Genomic DNA, 22,051 nt, shown 5'->3' on the forward strand with positions numbered 1-22,051 from the left:
TGGTGAAACTAATGTCAGATAAAAAGTAGATGACTAGACCCGAATACTGCCAGAACAAAGAAACAATTCAAGTGGAGAGCAGAGCTGAGAATTGAATAATGGATTGAATAATGGCTAATGCTAATGAGGATGGGCTTCTCGAGGGAAGTGGGGGAGCTTTGCTATTCAAACTAAAGGTGGGAGGTGTGGTGTCATTATTTAAACCAAAGCAAAGACACCCTTCCACTCTCAGAGGAGGGCTCCCCGACTGATTGGGGGAGGGAGATGAACCCTGGAGTAACAGGACTAGAAAATGAACTTGGATAAAGCTGATGCTGAGTGGTGTCTTATAGCGGACAGACGGAAGGAGATGGAGAAGAGATGAGGTCAGGCCAACCCCAGACACTCACATCTGAAGAGACAGTGGGATTTTAGAGGACCTACAGTAACAGGTGAACTAGGACCAGGGTAGGGATGGGAAGACAACATGTACACGACGTGACATCAAAGAAACATTTTAGAGAGGACAGTTATCCAAGTCACTTCTAGAGAAACAGTTCAGGGAGGCCAGGTTTCCCAGTAGCTTCTAAAGATGATGTTTAAATGGACTCTCTCCAGATTAGAGTTCCCACTATCCTGTGTGTGTATGTTTCATTCTAAAAGCAAAGAGCGACCACTCAGGCGTTTCTAAGAGAAATGGAAAACTCAAATCCTCCAGTTTGACTTAGCTGACAGATTAGCATCCTGAAGTTACATGTCATTCTCTTGCAGTTTTCGTAGAGCAAGTCAGCCTCCCAGGTTCGACAGCTTTTGGATAAGCAAATCTGATAAAGTTTGGATTATTTAATAAGGGGATCAAACTTGAGAGCTGCCAAAATGCTCCCAGACAGAGCCTTTGCTTATAGAAAATGTTTTTAAAGGGTCACTGATCAAATTCAGATATACATGTAAAATTGTCTCTATAATCATAAATCTTAAATTTTGCATTAATGGATGATTATTTAATTCACATAGACACATATTATCTGCATAAGCCTTTCTTTCCGGTCTCTCCTTCCTTCTCAGCACTGCGTCATGATGGGATACAGATTCAGAGAACGGGGCAGCCTCGTAGTGGTAGTAGCGTTAGTCGCTCAGCCGTGTCCAACTCCTTGCCACCCCGTGGACTGTATTCCACCAGGCTCCTCTGTCCAAGAGATTCTCCAGGCAAGAATACTGGAGTGGGCTGCCATTTCCTTCTCCAGGGGATCTTCCAGACCCAGCAATCGAACCTGGGACTCTTGCATTGCAGGTGGATTCTTTACCATCTGGGCCACTATGGAAGCCCACCCTGCAGCCTATGAGGATACAAGGCTGAGTGAATTTTTTGCAGCAAAAGCAGGGGCTGAGCAGAACCTATGAAGTTTTCTTACACACACTCTATTAACACCAGCCATGGGTTCACTCATAAACATGACCTATTCCCCACCTAAACAGCAGCCTTGCCAATTTAACAACTTGCCTCTGAATGACTGAGTAGGAGCCTTCTGGCGGCCGAGGTGACCACAGCTCCATGTGCAAAACAGCATGCCCCTGGATATTTAAAGGGAAAGAATTCTGGAGCCTGGTGACTTATGTACTTTGGAGACAACTATTGTCTACTAACTTAAAAGCTGTTCTTATCAATCCTGGCCTCAGACAAGATGGCAATAATAGATCATGTGTGAGGACATCGCGAGCAAGGCAGGCTGGATCACACAGGCACTTTGAGAGAGTGTTAGACTCCAGGGATCAGCAGGTCAAGACCTCCCCATCCCCTTTCCTCTGGGAGTCTCCTCGGAGGCTGGAATTGCACACATTGGTTTCCCCAGGTTCCTGTGTGAAGGGGAGTGGCAGGGGAGGCAGAAGCGAATGAAGTTGCCTTCAGAAGAGAAAGGGCCTCTGTGTCAGCTTCTAATTCCCTAAGGAAAAGGAGCAGATTCAATTCACAGGAAGTTCCCACTTAGCCCCTCCATCTACTTGCTGTGAATATGGATATAAGGGCTGAATCTGCAGCAGACTCCCTATGACCATGAGACAAAAGCCGATGCACTCCTTGAGACTAAGGATCAAAAGACAAAGATCATGGCATCCGGTCCCATCACTTCATGGCAAACAGATGGGGAAACACTGGAAACAGTGACAGATTTCATTTTCTTGGGCTCCATAGTCACTGAAGATGGTGACTGCAGCCATGAAATTAAAAGACGCTTGCTCCCTGGAAGAAAAGCTATGACCAACCTAGACAGCAAATTAAAAAGCAGAGACATTACTTTGCCTAAAGATCCATCTAGTCAAAGCTATGGTTTTTCCAGTAGTCATGTATGGATGTGAGAGTTGGACTATAAAGAAGGCTGAGCACCAAAGAATTGATGCTTTGGAACTGTGGTGTTGGAGAAGACTCTTGACAGTCCCTTGCAAAGCAAGGAGATCCAACCAGTCCATCCTAAAGGAAATCAGTCCTGAATATTCATCAGAAGAACTGATGTTGAAGATGAAACTCCAATCCTTTGGCCACCTGATGTGAAGAACTGACGCAACGGTAAAGACCGTGAGGCTGGGAAAGACTGAAGGCGGGAGGCAAAGGGGACGACAGAGGATGAGATGGTTGGATGGCATCATCGACTCAATGGACATGAGTTTGAGCAAGCTCTGGGAGTTGGTGATGGACAGGGAAGCCTGGCCTGTTGCAGTCCATGATGCCTCAAAGAGTCGGACATGACTGAGCGACTGAACTGAACTGAACTGAATTCCTGGAGACATCAGTCCTGATTGCCTTAATCTGCTGGACCACGGTCCATGATCCTCTACCTTTGGATTTTTTTTCCTTTTTTTTGAGGCAAATAAACGCCTATCTGTTTAAGCCTCCGTAGTCTGATTTTCTGTTTCTTGCAGCTAAATGCAAGGCTGACTCACACGCCTGGGACAGCCAACTGAGTCAGCAAACACAGTGTTCCCTGTGTTGCAGCATAAGCTTCTGTCGCATGTAGTTTTCCAAGTATGTTTGGTGTAAAGCAAATGAGTAAGTTGAGACCACATATAAAAGGAATGTGCCATAAATAGGTTGGCAAACCAATAACAGAAGGAATTCAGATGGATCTAAGAAAATTAACCTCTTTATGGTGACATATGGGACAATCTAAAGGAGACTTTTTAAAATTTCTGTTGGAGTATAGCTGACTTACAACGCTGCGTTACTTCCAGGTGTACAGCGAAGTGAATCAGTTATATATACATATATCCACTGTTTTTTGTTAAGATTCTTCCCCATATAGACCATTACAGCGTACTGAGTGGAGTTCCGTGTGCTCCACATACAGTAGGTTCTGACTAGTTATCTGTTTCTGACTAGTTATCTGTTTCATACATTGTCGCGTGTACACGTCAGTCCCGATCTCCCAATTTATGCCCCTCCCATCCCCTGCTAAGTGTAAGTTTGTCTTCTGCATCTGCGCCTCTACTTCTGTTCTGTGAATAAGTTCACTTGAACCCCCCTCTTTTAAGATTTGACATATATGTGATATCATACAGTATTTGTCTTTCTGGGTCCGACTTACTTCCTCAGAGGACTGCATAAAGAACATGCGGTATGTATATACAATGGAACATTATTCAGCAATAAAAAGGAGAAGAGGAGACTTTGGGAAGGTATTTGATATTTCTGGGATGAATGGGTTCACATGATCAAGACGTTCCAGGTTATAGGCAGAGTAATGAGGGTGAAGGCCACCGGTCCAAAGTCAAATGTCAGCTTAGCTACTCCTTCCATTTTTCTCCAAGACTATCTCCAAACTTCAATGTTCTTTGTCTCCTTTGCACTGACCCCTGGCCTTCAGGCTCCCAAAGACAGTCTGCTCTTTATTTCAAGAGAAAACAGAGGTCCTCCTTCATTTTGGAGGCGCTCCCCCCATCATATGACCCCCATGATGCCAGTTTATATCCACAGCAGTGTCTACATGGGTGTCTCTAGTTAGAAGTGTCCCTTCAGTTAAGGACCAGCTCCCCACCTGGACCTCAGATTCTCCCCTAGGACTCCCCACTGGGGCCTCATTGCACCTCCAGACCTGCAGTCTCCAACCCTGACTCTGTCACTAAAAAGAAGGCTTGTGTTTCTCCATCTCCTGCCCGAACCTGCTCCTTTTAGCTCTACAAAGCTTGTTGGAAGATAAGCGAGTTCCAAACTTGGAACCAAAGATTCTGGGAGGAGCTTTTATGGATCCCTTGAGCCCATCCCACACAGACCAGTGGACCAGCATCTTTAGGAGCATGCCACGGGAACCCCTTCAGAAACAGCTTTCCATTCTATCCTTTCCTGATGATCTTCTCTGGCCCCAACCCGAGGACGCCTCTGCTCTCCAAGCTCCGTTACCCCTTGGTGCCCTCCACAATCTCCGTTCATTCTCACAAGGTTCCAACAAGTGACCACGTCGGCTCCCAGGGTTCCCACAACTCCCCTACAGGGCAGCATCTCCCTGACTGGCCTGCATCTCCAGCCCAGACCCACCCTTGCCAAATTCAGGCCATCACAGTCAGCGACCTGGCCCACACTTTCCCCCAGCAGACACTCAGGCATGTTCCAAGGTCTGGCCAAAAGGAATCCCCGTCTTCTGTCTCTGAAGCCGCCCTCCTTCCCCCATCTCTGGTGTCCACAACCCCATCACCCAAATGAGTAACAAGACACCATTTCTCAATGGGTTTGTTCCCCTAGACAGCTCAACTTCACTAAGCTCTGACAGTTTTATTAACTATCTCTTGAATCTGTGTCCTCCCCTCTCCATTCCCCCTCCTGTTCTAGTCCTCAGTCAGCTCTGGATCCTTGCCACAAACTCCAATTGGCCTCCCCGCCCCTAGGCTGACCTGATTCAAATCCAACTGGCAGAAGCCACACACGTGACACATGAATTCTAGACGCCTCCTCTGGCCAGCACAGGCAGGCGATGCTGGGGCGATGGGCACCTCCCTGGTCTCAGTGGCTCACCCCACAAACGTCCATTTCTGGCTCAAGATTGAAGCCATCAGGGGTCAGCAGAGGGGTCAGGACCCAGGGCTTCCCCTCAAGAAGGGTGTTCACAGTTACTGTGGCGGAAAGGAGTCAATGGCTTGAGGCCTCCTCTGCATGAGGCCACGTCTCCGCTTTTCACTTGGGCGTGTGACCTGGGCTCAAGGAGGGAGGAAAGTGCAAACTTATTATGTGTCTCTGGGGACTCAATTCCCACCCATAGCGTTGGACAGTCCTTTGTTTAAACCTCTCCACTACAAGGAGCTTTGTCCACAAACTTCACTCTGCATAAGGAAGACCGAGGATACACATTTAAAAGACAAAATTCCAGGACCCACTTTCAGAAAATTCTGATTAGTTTGGGCTGTGGTCCAGGAATTTGCATTTTCAGGATTCCAAGGTGTTTATTTTGCTGGTGGTCCATGAGTCATACTTTAAGAAACACTTGATCTTAGCTTACAAGATCAAGTGGACGCTTCCTAAAACAGCACAAGATGTCCAGCCTGTGGGCCTCAGGCTGTCTTGGGAAGCCCCCTGACACCCCTGCCCCGCCTTGCAGCCCCCTTGCCTCTCTAGTGAGGCCATCCCCATGCCCAGATTTTGGCCACTAGCCTTTGCTTGCTGCCTGCCCCGTGCTCACCTTCTTTGTCCTAGCATTTCAGTTCAGTTCAGTTCAGTCGCTCAGTCGAGTCTAACTCTTTGTGACCCCACGGACTGCAGCACGTCAGGCCTCCCTGTCCATCACCAATTCGTCCTCTGTCATCCCCTTCTCCTCCTGCCTTCAATCTTTCCCAGCATCAGGGTCTTTTCCAAGGAGTCAGCTCTTCGAATCAGGTAGCCAAAGTACTGGAGTTTCAGTTTCAGCATCAGTCCTTCCAATGAATATTCAAGACTCATTTCCTTTAGGATGGACTGGTTGGATCTCCTTGCAGTCCAAGGTACTCTCAAGAGTCTTCCCCAACACCACAGTTTGAAAGCATTTAGTCTGGTCAACTAGGTGACCCCAGCACTTAGCCCAGGTAGCACTGGAAGACAAAGGCTTTCAGCTCCCGTCTCAGCCCCAGCTAGGTTGGGAGGTCTCTCATGTACCTTACGCAGCCTCTCCTTTACTTTGGGGCTTCCCAGGTGGTGCTAGTGGTAAGGAATCTGCCTGCCAATGCAGTAGACCCAGGTTCAATCCAGGGGTGGGCAAGATCCCCTGGAGGAGGAAAGGGCGACCCGCTCCAGTATCCTTGCCTGGGAAATCCCATGGACAGAGGAGCCTGGTGGGCTGCAGCCCGTGGGGTCACACAGAGTCAGACCCGATTTAGAGACTGAGCATATAGGCATATGTGGTGCCCACCCGGTGCTGAACCGGATCTGGGCTTGTCCTGAGGCAGCGTTACCTACGTCTGAAGATGTTCTTTCATTAAAACGTGCAGTCAAGAGCACTGACCATCCCACCACCCACGGTAATGCCAGACAGTAGGTTCCATGGCACAGGAAAAGACCTTCATGCTGGGAAAGACTGAAGGCAAAAGGAGAAGCGGGAGGCCAGATGAGATGGTCAGAGAGCATCCCCGACTCAAAGGACATCGATCTGAGCAAACCCCTGAGATGATGAAGGACACGGAAGCCTGGTGTGCTGCAGTCCATGGGGTCGCACAGAGTCGGACACGACTGAGCAACTGAACAGTAACAGGATGTTCCTTACCTGATGGTTGAATGTGTCAGTGAGAACAAACGAATGAATGAATGAAGAATTGGATGGTCTATTCCAGCTCCAAGTCTCTGGTGCATATTTCATTCCTGCTCCTTGGCTCCCGAGGGAAAACAAGTTTTGACGTGGGAGGGCTGAGTGCAGGAGGCAGGCGGTTGGGGAGGGGGGTGCGGGGGGGTGGGGGGCGCAGGACTGGGACCCTGGGTGGTCCATGAGCTCCTCCTCGTGGCTTTGAAACCTCGGAGAGGCTCAGAGTACTCCAGAGTGCAGCCTGAGGGCACTGGCTTCTCAAAGAGGCCTCTGTGCTGCAGCCCCGCAAGCTGCCTGGACATTTGCTTTGAATCCAGCCCAAACCACAGCCCCAGTCTCCTTCTCTGGGCCTCCGGGCACACACCAGAAATAGCAATTGCCAGAAGAAGGGGGGAATAACCGAAGCCTAATACTGTTTCCTTGCCCTTCAGACAGTTAAATAAAAAATCAGGATGAACAGAGATTCTGGATTGACCCCTCCCTGTACAGCTCCGACCTGAGTCTTTCGGGCCTGGCTCTCCCAGGACTTCAGAAACTAGCTCACAGAGTTGTTGTGCCCATCCATTTGTTTGCCCTTGACTTCACTTTCCTTGCTTATTGTGAAATTTGTTTAACTTGGGGTATCATTTGTATGCAGCCCATCTTAATACCTGTTTGAAATGCTGAGAGGGCTGATTTAAAAAAAAAAAAAAAGCATGACTCCAATTCACTGACTCGGGGAGGCCATGCCATCAGGGATACATGAAGATTGAACTCTACGAGTTGTAGTTTAGTTGATAAATTGTGTTCGACCCTTGAGACCCTATGGACTGTAGCCCCCCAGGTTCCTCTGTCCAGGGGATTCTCCAGATAAGAAAACTGGAGTGGGTTGCCATGTCTTTCTCCAGGGGATCTTCCTGACCCAGGGATCGAACCTGCTTCTCCTGCACTGGCAGCTGGATTCTTTACCAATAAGCCTCCTGGGAAGTCCCTCTGAGAATACTTAGAAAAGTCTATTTTTAAAACATCACCATAAAAAGAAAAAAAATCACCATGCAAAAATTCCAGCACGTCTCCATAATTTGTTAGTATTTAAAACTTAAATCATTTGTCAGACTGAGACACAGAAAATAAACTTATATTTACCAAAGGGGAGAGGGAAGGAGGGAAGGACAAATTAAGAGCATGGCACTAACAGATATGAACTACTATCTATAAAATAGGTGAGCAGCAAGGACCGACCAGAGAGCACAGGGAGTGATGGCCATTATCTATTCACCTGAAATGGAATTCACGACATTGTACCGGAGACAGGGATCAAGACCATCCCCATGGAAAAGAAATGCAAAAAAGCAAAATGGCTGTCTGGGGAGGCCTTAGAAATAGCTGTGAAAAGAAGAGAAGCGAAAAGCAAAGGAGAAAAGGAAAGATAGAAGCATCTGAATGCAGCATTCCAAAGAATAGCAAGAAGAAATAAGAAAGCCTTCCTCAGTGATCAATGCGAAGAAACAGAGGAAAACAACAGAATGGGAAAGACTAGAGATCTCTTCAAGAAAATTAGAGATACCAAGAGAACATTTCACGCAAAGATGGTCTCAATAAAGGACAGAAATGGTCTGGACCTAACAGAAACAGTAGATATTAAGAAGAGGTGGCAAGAATACACAGAAAAATTGTACAAAAAAGATCTTCAAGACCCAGATAATCACGATGGTGTGATCCCCCACCTAGAGCCAGACATCCTGGAATGTGAAGTCAAGTGGGCCTTAGAAAGCATCACTACGAACAAAGCTAGTGGAGGTGATGGCATTCCAGTTGAGCTGTTTCAAATCCTGAAAGATGATGCTGTGAAAGTGCTGCACTCAATATGCCAACAAATTTGGAAAACGCAGCAGTGGCCACAGGACTAGAAAAGGTCAGTTTTCATTTCAATCTCAAAGAAAGGAAATGCCAAAGAATGCTCAAACTACCACACAATTGCACTCATCACACACACTAGTAAAGTAATGCTCAAAATTCTCCAAGCCAGGCTTCAGCAATACATGAACCGTGAACTCCCTAATGTTCAAGCTGGATTTAGAAAAGGCAGAGGAACCAGAGATCAAATTGCCAACATCCGCTGGATCATGGAAACAGCCAGAGAGTTCCAGAAAAACATCTATTTCCGCTTTATTGACTATGCCAAAGCCTTTGACTGTGTGGATCACAATTAACTGTGGAAAATTCTGAAAGAGATGGGAATACCAGACCACCTGACCTGCCTCTTGAGAAATCTGTATGCAGGTCAGGAAACAACAGTTAGAACTGGACATGGAACAACAGACTGGTTCCAAATAGGAAAAGGAGTACGTCAAGGCTGTATATTGTCACCCTGCTTATTTAACTTCTATGCAGAGTACATCATGAGAAACGCTGGACTGGAAGAAACACAAGCTGGAATCAAGATTGCCGGGAGAAATATCAATAACCTCAGATATGCAGATGACACCACCCTTATGGCAGAAAGTGAAGAGGAGCTAAAAAGCCTCTCGATGAAAGTGAAAGTGGAGAGTGAAAAAGTTGGCTTACAGTTCAACATTCAGAAAACAAAGATCATGGCATCCGGTCCCATCCCTTCATGGGAAATAGATGGAGAAATAGTGGAAAGAGTGTCAGACTTTATTATTTTGGGCTCCAAAATCACTGTATATGGTGACTGCAGCCATGAAATTAAAAGATGCTTACTCCTTGGAAGGAAAGTTATGAGCAACCTAGATAGCATATTCAAAAGCAGAGACATTATTTTGCCAACAAAGGTCCATCTAGTCAAGGCTATGGTTTTTCCAGTGGTCATGTATGGATGTGAGAGTTGGACTGTGAAGAAAGCTGAGCCCTGAAGAATTGATGCTTTTGAACTGTGGTGTTGCAGAAGACTCTTGAGAGTCCCTTGGACTGCAAGGAGATCCAACCAGTCCATTCTGAAGGAGTTCAGCCCTGGGTGTTTTTTGGAAGGAATGATGCTAAAGTTGAAACTCCAGTACTTTGGCTACCTCATGTGAAGAGTTGACTCATTGGAAAAGACTGATGCTGGGAGGGATTGGGGGCAGAAGAGAAGGGAACGACAGAGGATGAGGTGGCTGGATGGCATCACTGACTAGATGGATGTGAGTCTGAGTGAACTCTGGGAGTTGGTGATGGACAGGGAGGCCTGGCGTGCTGCGATTCATGGGGTCGCAAAGAGTTGGACACGACTGAGCGACTAAATTGAACTGAATAATGGAATTACGGTTGTTGTTTAGTTATGAGGTTGTGTCTGACTCTTTGTGACACCATGGACTGCAGCATGCCAAGCTCTTTTGTCCTCCACTATCCCAGAGTTTGCTCAAATTCATGTCTACTGAGCTGGTGATGCTGTCTAACCATCTCATCCTCTGCCACACCTTCTCCTCCTGCTCTCAGTCTTTCCCAGCATCAGGGTCTCTTCCAATGAGTCAGCTCTTCCCATCAGGTGGCTAAAGTATTGAAACTTCAGCTCCAGTATCAGCCTTTCCAATGTATATTCAAGATTGATTTCCTTTTGGAGTGACTGGTTTGTTCTCCTTGCAGTCCAAAGGAATCTTGAGTCTTCTCCAGAACTACAGTTTGAAGGCATCGATTCTTTAAAGTCGGCAAAGCTTCATATAGTCGCTACTGTTGTATTTTATGAATTTGGTGATGGAATCAAGTTTCTTTAAATAGCATGAAGCACGTCATAAAAGTGTGACATGAGCTGAAAACATAATAATCCTGAGACTTTAAAATAATCCTTGGAAAGGCTAGATCCTGTATTAATGTATTAACGTGAGAACACTGCTGATGGGACAGGTGAGATGGTTAGGACCCTTCTGCGGAAAACAATAATAACAAAAGCCAAATAAAGTAGCTGTGGTGTTCCAGAGTGACATGATTGCTGTAGACCGGACCTGCTCTGGAGACCGTCTGGTTTTCACGGACATGTAGGAGGATCATGAGGAATCCAGACAGCCACTGTGCGATGGTTGGAGCGGAAGGCCGTTTCAAGAAATTGTAAAATTCCAGAATTGAAAGCCCCATGGAGCCAATGCCTTAAATCCTTCCCAGCATCAGGGTCTTTTCCATTGAGTCAGTTCTTCATATCAGGTGGCCAAAGCATTGGAGCTTCAGCTCCAGCATCCATCCTTCCAGTGAATACTCAGGGTTGATTTCCTTTAGGATTGACTATTTGATCTCCTTGTGGTCCAAGGGTTAGGGTTAGGTTTATAATCTGAAAAAATACTGATCACTATGCTATACACCTGAAACTAACACAGTATTGGAAATCAGCTATACTTCAATTAAAAAAACATTTAAATAAAAAGCAAAATAAAACCCACCTAACTGTTTAGATATGTGCAGTCTGCATAGATATTGCTCACGGCAAAGGTTTTCATTAACAGTTTAAAAGAAAGAAGATTTCTGAAAGATAAATTAAATCATAGGTAACTTAGAGACATTCAGATCTCAGGAGATGACACACACTTATATTCTTGTTTGTAAACATTAGAGGGGCATTTTTACTTCCAACAAGAAGGTATGTGAGGGGAAAGAGAGAAACAGATTGCATTCCTTGGAGTTCACATCACTATTTACAAAGCCAGGAACTGAAAACATTTCATGCATGTTTGGAAAAGAAAAGAGAAAGAAAGAACGTGAAGTCGCTCAGTCACGTCCAACTCTTTGGGACCCCATGGACTGTACCATCGTCCCAGGCTTCTCCATCCATGGAATTTTCCAAGCAAGAGTACTGGAGTGGGTTGCCATAAGCCAATGTAAATGCTCTTAAACATTTCTGGGGTTCAGGAGACTAACATAAATAAAGAGTTACGGGAACTGACTCTTTAAAATAATAAAAGATAAATATTAAAATTATAAATGCTTGAACATTAGCGATGATAAAGGTCAATTAGGAATGTGCTGCTCACTGAAAAAAATAAATCAAGGTAAGCTTCTCCTCCACTCTTTAAGAACAGCTCTATGGCTTTTTGATTGACTCCTACTTTCTTTCTGAGAGCTTGCACTGAGGTATGAGCAGGTGTTTGGGAGCTTGCTGCAAAGTGCTCATTATAAGGGACCAATTATAATTAGATAATGAACAAAACCACTATCCCTTGTAAACCACTTTGCCTTGAAGGACAAAGCAAACAGATTAAAAGGGAGGCGTGGGGGAGGAAAAGGCAAGTCCCTTTAGAATAACCTACCAGTGTCTCCAATAACTAGCTAAGAGAAGCAGTCAGGGCGCAAACAGATAGCATTTAGCAGGCTCTAGATTCTGTCTGTAGAAAGTGGTCTTGCTGCTGCTGCTGCTGCTGCTAAGTCGCTTTTCAGTCATGTCTGACTCCGTGCGACCCCATAGACAGCAGCCCACCAGGCTCCCCCGTCCCTGGGATTCTCCAGGCAAGAACACTGGAGTGGGTTGCCATTTCCTTCTCCAATGCATCAAAGTGAAAAGTGAAAGTGAAGTTGCTCAGTCGTGTCCGACTCTTAGCAACCCCATGGACTGTAGCCCACCAGGCTCCTCCGTCCATGGGATTTTCCAGGCAAGAGTACTGGAGTGGGGTGCCATTGCCTTCTCCAGAAGGTGGTCTTAAGTCTCCCTATTCCTCAGTCTTCCTTCCTGCTGTTAAATCAAGCTCATGGAGGGTCAAAGGGCTTCTCTTTTTATAAGAGCTTTGGATTGTTTTCTTTAAAAATCAGAAGTTGTCTCCTTGAAGTGAAGCCATCACAGATATAGAAAATTCATCCTCCTGGGGAAGTTTTGCTCACCCAGTCATTTATTCATCAAACATTTTACCGAGAACAAGACAGACAAATGCCCTCCTGCAGACTTAGGTTCTTCCTGGGGACAAGGACAACAAATGTGTAAATTCTTTCAGTGTCAACAATTAATTATAAGCCGCAGAGTGCGAAGTAAGGAAGTGCTGTGACAGGAACACACAAGAGCTCCTGGCTGCTCACAGAGCAAGGGAAGGGACACTGGAATAAAATAATGATTATCAATCTAAAAACTAAAACAGTTCCAGGGCTCTTGGCCCATGAGACTCCACTCAAGGTTCCCCCACAAGGCTTGTTGTTCAGTGGCTAAGTCCTGTCTGACTCTTTGCAGCCACATGGACTGCAGCATGCTAGGTTGCCCTGTCCTCTACTATATCCTGGAGCTTGCTCAAACTCATGTCCATCGAGTCGGTGATGCCATCCAATCATCTCATCCTCTGTCATCCCCTTCCCCTCCTGCCCTCAATCTTTCCCAGTATCAGGGTCTTATCCAATGAGTCAGTTCTTTGAATCAGGTGGCCAAAGTACTGGAGTTTCAGCTTCAGCATCAGTCCTTCCAATGAATTTTCAGGACCGGTTTCCTTTAGGATGGACTGGTTGGATCTCCTTGCTGTCCAAGGGACTCTCAAGAGCCTTCACCAACACCACACTTCCAAAGCATGAATTCTTTGGCACTCAGCTTTCCTTATAGTCCAACTCTGACATCCATACATAACGACTGGAAACACCATAGCTTTGAGTAGATGGACCTTCGTTGGCAAAATAATGTCTCTGCTTTCCAATACGCTCTCTAGGTTGGCCATAGCTTTCCTTCCAAAGAACAAGCGTCTTTTAATGGCATGGCTTCAGTTACTGTCTGCGGTGATTTTGGAGCCCAAAAAAGAAAATCTGTCACTGCTTCCACGTTTTCCCCTTCTATTTGCCATGAAGTGATGGGACCAGATGCCATGATCTCAGTTTTTATCACATGGAGTTTCAATATACAAGGTTCCTCCCTGACAAGGCTCCTCGCTCATGTTACGGGAGTCTCTCCTCTGGCTTTGCTTCCGAAGGTTGGGCAGACATCTGTCTGGCCCAACGTCCCCCAAACCTTGGAATCTGACATGCTGCCTCTGATTTCCTCATCCTCCTCAATGACTGATGCATTCTCTGGACGGGTCGGCCTCTGACGAGTATCCCACCCCAGCCACCTCACACGCTTCCATTGCTAGTGCCCGGGTCCCCACGCCTCTGCCCTTCTCAGCTCTGCACTGGCCTCGAAACCAGGCTCACAACTCTACCCTCCTCTGCACCTGTCTCCTCTCAGCGTGGGAGCCACTCACTGTGACTGAACGAAGTCAGACCAGGCCCTTCATTTACTTGTGAGGCTTTGCTGTCTTCTCAGATCATGCGAGAACAAAGTCACCACTGTGGACATTGTCCCCTGGGATCTATGTGGTCCACCCACCCCACCTGTCCCATCCCAGTGCCTTCCTGCTCGGCTCCACGCACTGGCTTCCTGGCATCCAGAACTTTCTTAACCCACACAACTGCATCCTTGGATTTCACTCAAACAACCCTCTTCAGTGAAGCCTCCAGTGACCAGCTTATTTCAAATAACAATGCCTCTCTCCCCCAGCACCGTAGCGTCTGTTTTTCTGCTTTATTTTTCTCACTCAGTTATCACACTCTGCCGTATGGTACGTGTATATGTTTACAGGTTTGCTTATTGTCTCATCTTCCCCTAACTAAAATGTCAAGGTCACAAAGGCAGGGTTTTTTAATTATTTTGTTCACCGCTTTCCCCAGCTTCTAGCAAAAGTGCCTGTGACTAACTAATCCATGCTGAATGGATGTCTGGAATGGACATGCATCTGTTTGGGTCAGTTTTCCCAAGTTTTTCATTAGTGGAACAATGCCACTCTCCTCTTTTTAAGTGTGTTTTAACAGCTTATTCCCCCCCTCCCACTTTATTCATCCCATACTTTCTTTCTCCTCCTCTCCTTCCTCTTAGGTGACACAGAGTCCTGGGGAGGCAGAGAGAAGCAAATATAGGATACACACATCAGGGTTAGCAGCAAAACACTCAGCTCCATACTCTGCTAAACGATGCCTTCTCCGAGGGCAGGTGACCCTGACCAAGGTCGACCCAACAGCTCATTTTACTAAAACCTCTGTATGGGTTTCACTTTCTTGAGCGGCAGTCCCAACTCATAAGTTTGACATGCTACTCTAAAATAATTTTCACTGAGCTCACGAAATAATAAACTTCTCTGGGTTGAAATCTGAACTGTTCAATACTGGAAAATTTTCCACTTGGAAAGTAACTTTTGGTAAGATTCCAAAAGTGCCTGGGAAGGACTGCTGATGGAAGGCATTATTCCTGGAATATCTGTCGTGTTGTACTGGGTGGCCATTCCCTTCTCCAGGGGATCTTCCCCACCCGGGGATTGAACCCAGGTCTCCTGTATTGCAGGTAGATTCTTTACCATCTGAGCCACCAGGGAAGTCCTCGTATTATTGGAGAAAATAACTCTTACATTGGCGTTTTTACATTAAAAATGTCAGCGTTATGGATGGATCTAATACCTCTCAATGAGTGTTTTGGAAACTCAAGTATGTATTTCATGGATGCACCTCATGGTTTTAAACGCAAATTCTGCATCTCCTTCAGAGCAATAAAAATCAGGAAATCCTCTTCTGACAGCAGGCATCACAGGTTCCTGGACACCAGGAAGCTTTTAACCCTTCTGTCCCAGGGGTTGTTATTGTTCAGCTGCTCAATCATGTCTCACTCTGTGACCCCGTGGACAGCAGCACGTTAGGCTGCCCTGTCCTTCACTATCTCCCGGAACTTGCTGAAACTCATGTCCACTGAGCATCTGTCTACTTCGAGGCTCCCAGTACCACCTCCTGGTCTTAGTGCCCTTCTGGATTTATTTATGAGGTTTATGGTCCCCGCAATTCCATTCCAACCCTACTCCCTCTCAGCAAGGGTCAGGTGATTCTCACACTTTATGGAAAGAAAGGCTTTACTCTTAAGTAAGGAGACATTGCTGATGAAACCAAGTCTCTTTCATGTATAAACAGCAAGTCTTTGATTTTATGAGTAATAGTCAGGGTCAGAGGAGCCTAGTGGGCTGCCATCTATGGGGTCGCAGAGTTGGACACGACTGAAGCGACTTAGCAGCAGCAGCAGTCAGGGTCAAGAGGAATGCTGCCCTGGAATGTAACACATGAGCAAGAATGTTTATCCCCAAAGGGGGCTGCTGTTCATTCCCAAACCTGAGTTAAGTCACTGAGTTTTTGCAATGCCATGGACTGTATGGACTATAGCTTGCCAGACTCTTCTGTCTGTGGAATTTTCCAGGCAAGAATACTGCAGTGAGTTGGCATTTCCTTCTCCGGGGGATCTTCGCGACCCAAGGATCGAACCCACATCTCTTATATTTACTGCTTTGGCAGGCGGGTTCTTTACCATGAGTGCCACCTGGGAAGCCTCCTAAAGAATCTCATTCAACCTTCACTTTCTCTCTCAGATAGAATAAAGGCTTAGTACTAGTAATGTCTAACTATGAAATATAAGTACGATAAAACTTCAAGCTATGTATTCTATTTTACTTAACAGATCATAACTTGCCAGGAGGAATTCTCTCTTCCAGGCAGTACACCTTTCTAAAGGAAATAAGCTACACTTTGCTAAAGTTACTTTTGTGTGGGGGTGTGTTTAGTGTTCTACACAATTACAGTAGGATTTTTTTAAAACGGCCTGATCCCCAGTGCAGCCCAGAGTTTTTGTCCAAATTTACTTCATTCCAAAACTTTCCTGCTTCAGCTTGTTCCTTTACTTTTTGTTTTTTTTCTTTTCTCTTTTTTGGTGTTGAGGGGGAATCTGTGGTTTACTGATCTGTTGGTTTCTGTGCCATTTTCCAACTCTGACTTCAAAGAAAGTTATACAGACAGATAAGCAACTTCTTCCTTACTCTTTTACTTATTTCATAGTTTTTTAGTTTATAACATAGTTTTTTTAGAAGTTCTCGAGATTTTAACACCTTCTTTAAAACTTATTATTATTTTTTTTCCAGTTACAGGAGAAGATGAATATGGGGTTGGAATTGCATATTAACTGGATCTCAGGGGCTTCCTGTTGGGGGCACAGGTTCCACTGCCATTTCTTTAGATTTCATTTTCTGCCTTTCAATAAAATTGTGCTATGGAAACATTCTATTTGATACTACTCTTACTCAATTACGATACCAGTTGTCAATAACAAATAGTTTTTACTTTAGAATACTATTTTTAATTGATCTGAGGATATCAACTTCCATGTGGAAGAAAACACTTCCAGAGTGTTTTTCACATAACAATTAAAAATGATTTCCAGATGGATCAGATTTGAATTAAAACTATATATATATATATATAAATATTTAGGATCCATATTATTTGGTACGGGGAAAGCCTTTCTAAATAAGACCTAGTGGTAGTGAGGGCTTCCTTGGTGGCTCAGACAGCAGAGAATCTACCTCTAATGCAGGACACCAAGATTCAGTCCCTGAGTGGGAAAGATCCCTTGGAGAAGGGAATGGCTACTCACTCCAGGATTCTTGTCTGGAGAATTCCATTGACAGTGGCAATAAAGGAAAAGGGTCATGTTTGAAGATCTAATTAAAATAATTTTATTGAAGTATAGTGGATTTTGAGTACTATATTAGTTTAGGTGTACAACACAGTGATTCAATATTTTTATAGACTATACTCCACTTAAAGTTATAAATACTGGCTATACTCCCTGTGTTACAATATACTCTTGTTTATTTTATACACAGTAGTTTGCACCTCTTAAACGCCTGCTCCTATCTTGCCCCTCTGCTTCCCTCTTCTATTGGTAACCATTAGTTTATATCTGTGAGTCTGTTTCTGTTTGTTATATTCATTTATTTGTCTTACTTGTTAGAATCCACATGTAAGTGATAATATATATTGTCTTTCTCTGTCTTATTTCACTAAGCATAAAACCTTACAGGGAGGACCTCAAATTTTAAGTTGCACAGTAAAAGCCACTATGAAAGTGAAAGTCACTCAGTTGTATCTGACTCTGCGACCCCATGGACCATGGAATTAGTGGAAATAGTCTATGGAATTGTCCAGGCCAGAATACTGGAGTGGGTAGCCATTCCCATCTTCTGGGGATCTTCCCAGTTCAGGGATTGAACTGAGATCTCCTGCATTGCATGTGGATTTTTTACAACTGAGCTACCAGGGAAGCCCCAAAGCCACTATAAACAAAGGCAAATGATAGGCTTGGGTGGATATACTTGCAACGCACATTAAAAATAAATTGGATTAATACTGTGCTGTGCTTAGTTGCTCAGTCACGTCTGACTCTTTAAAACACCATGGATGGTCATCTGCCAGGCTCCTCTGTCCATGGGATTCTCCAGGCAAGAATACTGGAGTGGGTGGCGATGCTCTCCCTCAGGGGATCTTCGCCACCCAGGAATTGAACCTAGGTCTCCCACATTGCAGGCAGATTCTTTAATGTCTGAGCCACCAGGGAAGCCTGGATTAATATTCTTGTTATAAATATAAATTTTACAAATTGAAAAGCAAAAGGGCAAACAACCCTGTAGAGAAAAAGATTTCAAAAGCTACTTCAAAAGCAAGAAAATTCAAATGGTCAGGAAGTACAAGCATCTTCAAAAGATGAAAAGATGATCATTCCAGAATTTACCTCCTATGCTAATTTTGAAAATGATCATTAAACTGCAATAAAACTGAATTCCCTTTTAAAAAGGACCACAGATTCAAATCATAAATACTTTTCTCTTCAGTTTGAATGTTATTCGTGTTACCAATGGCAACGAAATCTGATAAGCATGCTGAATATATAAATACATACGTTATATAGTACACAAATAGCTGCAACATATTAATAACTGACTATTTAAATGCTCAGAAGCAAAAACACACAAAACTCTTTTTCATATATGTTAAACATAACCACATTTCTAATGCAGATTTCTGTGGGCCAATTTAATTCACAGCATAATATTCATTACTTTTGATACCACTGCTAAACTATACCATAGCCCTGCCATATATTTTCTATAGCCTTTCACTTTTTCTGATGGTGAAAGGCAGGCAACACTTTTTGAGACTATCAAACTACCTCCAGAGAGAAAGATATTGCTTCCTTTCTTTGGTCCCAAATGAACAATTTATTGTTTTTTCCCAAATGCAACCAAACACAACCCCCAATTTTTAAAACATGCCTGTGAATCAGGAGAACATAGGAAAGTCTAGAACGACTACGCAACTATTTTTAAAAACAGACTTTTTAAAAGATAGCCAAACTTCAAACGCAATCTAATTTTGCCGCAGTATGTCTTCAGCTTATGCTGTTCTCTGGTACATCTGTCAAGAACAGCTTCTGGCATTTTCTGAGTCAAGGAAATTAAATGGTGGAACTAAAAGATTTCCACTATCAGTTAATAATCTCTACTATTTCATCATCTTTTGCAAGTGCCCCCAATTTAGCTTTCTTCTATTTCTTTTTACATCATTGCTTTTTTTTTTTTTTTTTGGTCCTTTGCACTTAGTTGAAGGATAGTCCCCAGTTGACTCATTTTCTTTATCTCATTTCCAACAGCTCTTGTCAGCTTCAATTTTGGTTTTAGTAGACCGAGTCTAAATATTCACTTGGACACAGGATTTAGCATCCCAAACAGCCAGGCCCATCAGTGTCAGCCACACAGTCTAGGAGCCCACTGTTTCCAACACCTGTATATACAGCTTGTTGCTGTTTGGTTGTTAAGTTGTGTATGAATCTGCGACTGTAGCCCACAGGTTCCTCTGTCCATGGGATTCTCCAGGCAAGAATACTGGAGTGAGTTGCCATTCCCCTCTGCAGGGGATCTTCCTGACCCAGCGACTAAACTGGAGTCTCCTGATTTGGCAGGCGGGTCCTCTACTGCTGAGCCACCAGGGAGGCCTATACATGCAGATAGAAGGCAATATTCCACGACCAAGGGGTCTCTGGAATCAATGGCACAAGCACCCATTTAACCCTGTTTCACACTTGCTTTACTTCCTTTGATGGTTTTAACATATTTTGGGGAAGAAAGGCTTCCAAGGTATTTCTTCCAGGTGAGAGGAATAAGAAACACCAGGTGGTGCTGCATCATACGACAGTCCCCCTGGAGGAATGAGATGGGAACCTTTCTCAGGAGCTCCAGCTCCTGGAGGACAAAGGAGAAGAAACACCAAATAATACAGAGCAGCGGTTAGGACCCAGAGGCGGTCCCTTTTAGGCTTAGAAAGGGCTCCCTCACTACTGAGACTCACTTTGCTTTCCTTAATTATTTGTCCACATTTATCTCTTCATTCAGAATTTATTGGATGGTAAAAGTCTGACAAGCCTTTTCCCCTCAGTTTTGTGGCCAGTCTCTCATACTATTTGTTGAATAACCTTTATCTTTTTCACTGGTTGGAGATATCTGTTTCATAACATCTGAATTCCTTCTGTGCCTTAGTATCTATTTCTTTGTCTTTTTTTTTTTCAGGGATTGGCAAACTGTGGCCCATGGGGCAAATCAAATCTGCAGTTTGTGTTTGTAGAGCTAGTTCGTGAGCTAAGAATTATTTTTCTATTTTTAAACGATTGCATGTTTGTGTGGGGGGAACCCAATATTTTATGACACATGAAAATTATATAAATTTCAAATTTCAGGGGACATAAAATTTTAGTGGAGCACAGCACACTCGTTTGTTTGTATTTTATCTATAGTCACTTTTGCACTATAACAGAGATGGCTAGTCTGCCTAATGAAGCCAAAAATAAAATTGTCTGGCCATTCACGGAAAACATTTGCCAACCGTGATAATATAATATTTCACTGATCTGTGCACTAATTCTAAATTCATAAATGACAAGGCACATTTCATTGGAGATTATTTCTTGTTTATTTTTCCAAGTTCAATACATAATTATTCAATCAAATTACTATTACGGACTGAATGTCTGTGTCCCCTCCCTCCTTAATTCCTATGGTAATGCCCTACCCCACAATGTGACGGTATTGGAAGAAGTCCTTGGGAGGGAATTAGGATTAGATGAGGTCAGGCATGTTGAGTCCTGATTTGCTAAGATTGTTGCTGTTGTTCAGTTGCTAAATCATGTCCAACTCTGCCACCTCATGGATTACAGCCAGTCAAGGCTTCATAGTCCTTCACCATCTCTCAGAGTTTGCTCAAATTCATATCCATTGAGTTGATGATGCCATCCAACCATCTCATCCTCTGTCATCCCCTTCTCCTCCCGCTTTCAATCTTTCCCAGCATCAGGGTCTATTTCAATGAGTCGGCTCTTCAAGTCAGGTGGCCAAAGTATTGGAGTTTCAGCTTCAGCGTCAGTCCTTTCAATGAATATTCAGGGTTGATATCCTTTAGGATGGATGGGTTGGATCTCCTTGCAGTCCAAGGGACTCGCAAGAGTCTCTCTCCAACACCACAGTTTAAAAGCATCAATTCTTTGGTGCTCAGCCTTCTTTATGGTCCAACTCTCACATCCATACATGACTACTGGAAAAACCACAGCTTTGATTATATGGACCCTTGTTGGCAAAGTAATATCTCTCTGCTTTTTAATACACTGACTAGGTTTGTCATAGCTTTTCTTCCAAGGAGTAAGCATCTTTTATTTTCATGACTGCAGTCACCATCTGCAGTGATTTTGGAGCCCAAGAAAATAAAGTCTCTCACTGTTTCCTCTTCTAAGAAGAGATGCCAGAGCTCTTTCTCTTCCTTCCTCCCACCCCCCAAGAAAAAGGCCTTGGGATGACACAGTAAGAAACACCAAACTTGGAGCACGCTGGCACCCGATCTCAAGCTTCTAGGCTTCAGAGGGGTGAGAAAATAAATTTCTGCCACACAAGTCACAGAGTTAGTGGTGTTTTGTTAAGCAAACTAACACAGTTCTCCAAAATTTTCATTGGGATGTAACTGCATGGTAACATTATAAATGAATTTGATAGGATTGACCTTGTTATCATATTTACTATTTTCACCCAGGATCATGGGATACCCCTACTTCTCATTTATTTATTTTTTGTTTAATTTCTCAGAAAAGTATTTCAGCTTTCTTCTATATGTCTTCTATTTTTATTATTAATTCATTCTGGAATATTGTACATTTAAAAGTATTTCCCGGAGAAGGCAATGGCAACCCACTCCACTATTCTTGCCTGGAGAATTCCATGCACAGAGCAGCCTGGAGGACTACAGTCCACGGAGTCTCAAAGAGTTGGACATGACTTAGTGACTAGACCAGCACCACAAGCATTTCCAATAGAATCCCTTTTCCATTCCAATTGTCTGAGTGCAGCCGAGACAAGGAAAGCCTCATTAATTTCTTGCATTGTTTCTAATCACTTTTCTTGATTCTCTTCTTTTTTTTTTTTTTCTTCTTTCTGGTAACAACACATTATTTGTAATAACAATAATGGAGATTATAGAATAATACACTTCCAATTTTTCTCTAATTCTTAGAGCTTTCCTTT

General features: G+C 44.1%; 1 protein-coding gene across 1 annotated transcript in view; it reads right to left on the reverse strand.

Moving 5' to 3' along the window:
- Positions 1 to 22,051, reverse strand: part of ADCY2 (adenylate cyclase 2) — a 462,350-nt gene that overhangs the window by 241,372 nt on the left and 198,927 nt on the right. The window lies entirely within an intron of this gene.

Source organism: Capra hircus, chromosome 20, assembly GCF_001704415.2.
Source record: "Capra hircus breed San Clemente chromosome 20, ASM170441v1, whole genome shotgun sequence".
Lineage (NCBI taxonomy): Eukaryota > Metazoa > Chordata > Mammalia > Artiodactyla > Bovidae > Capra > Capra hircus.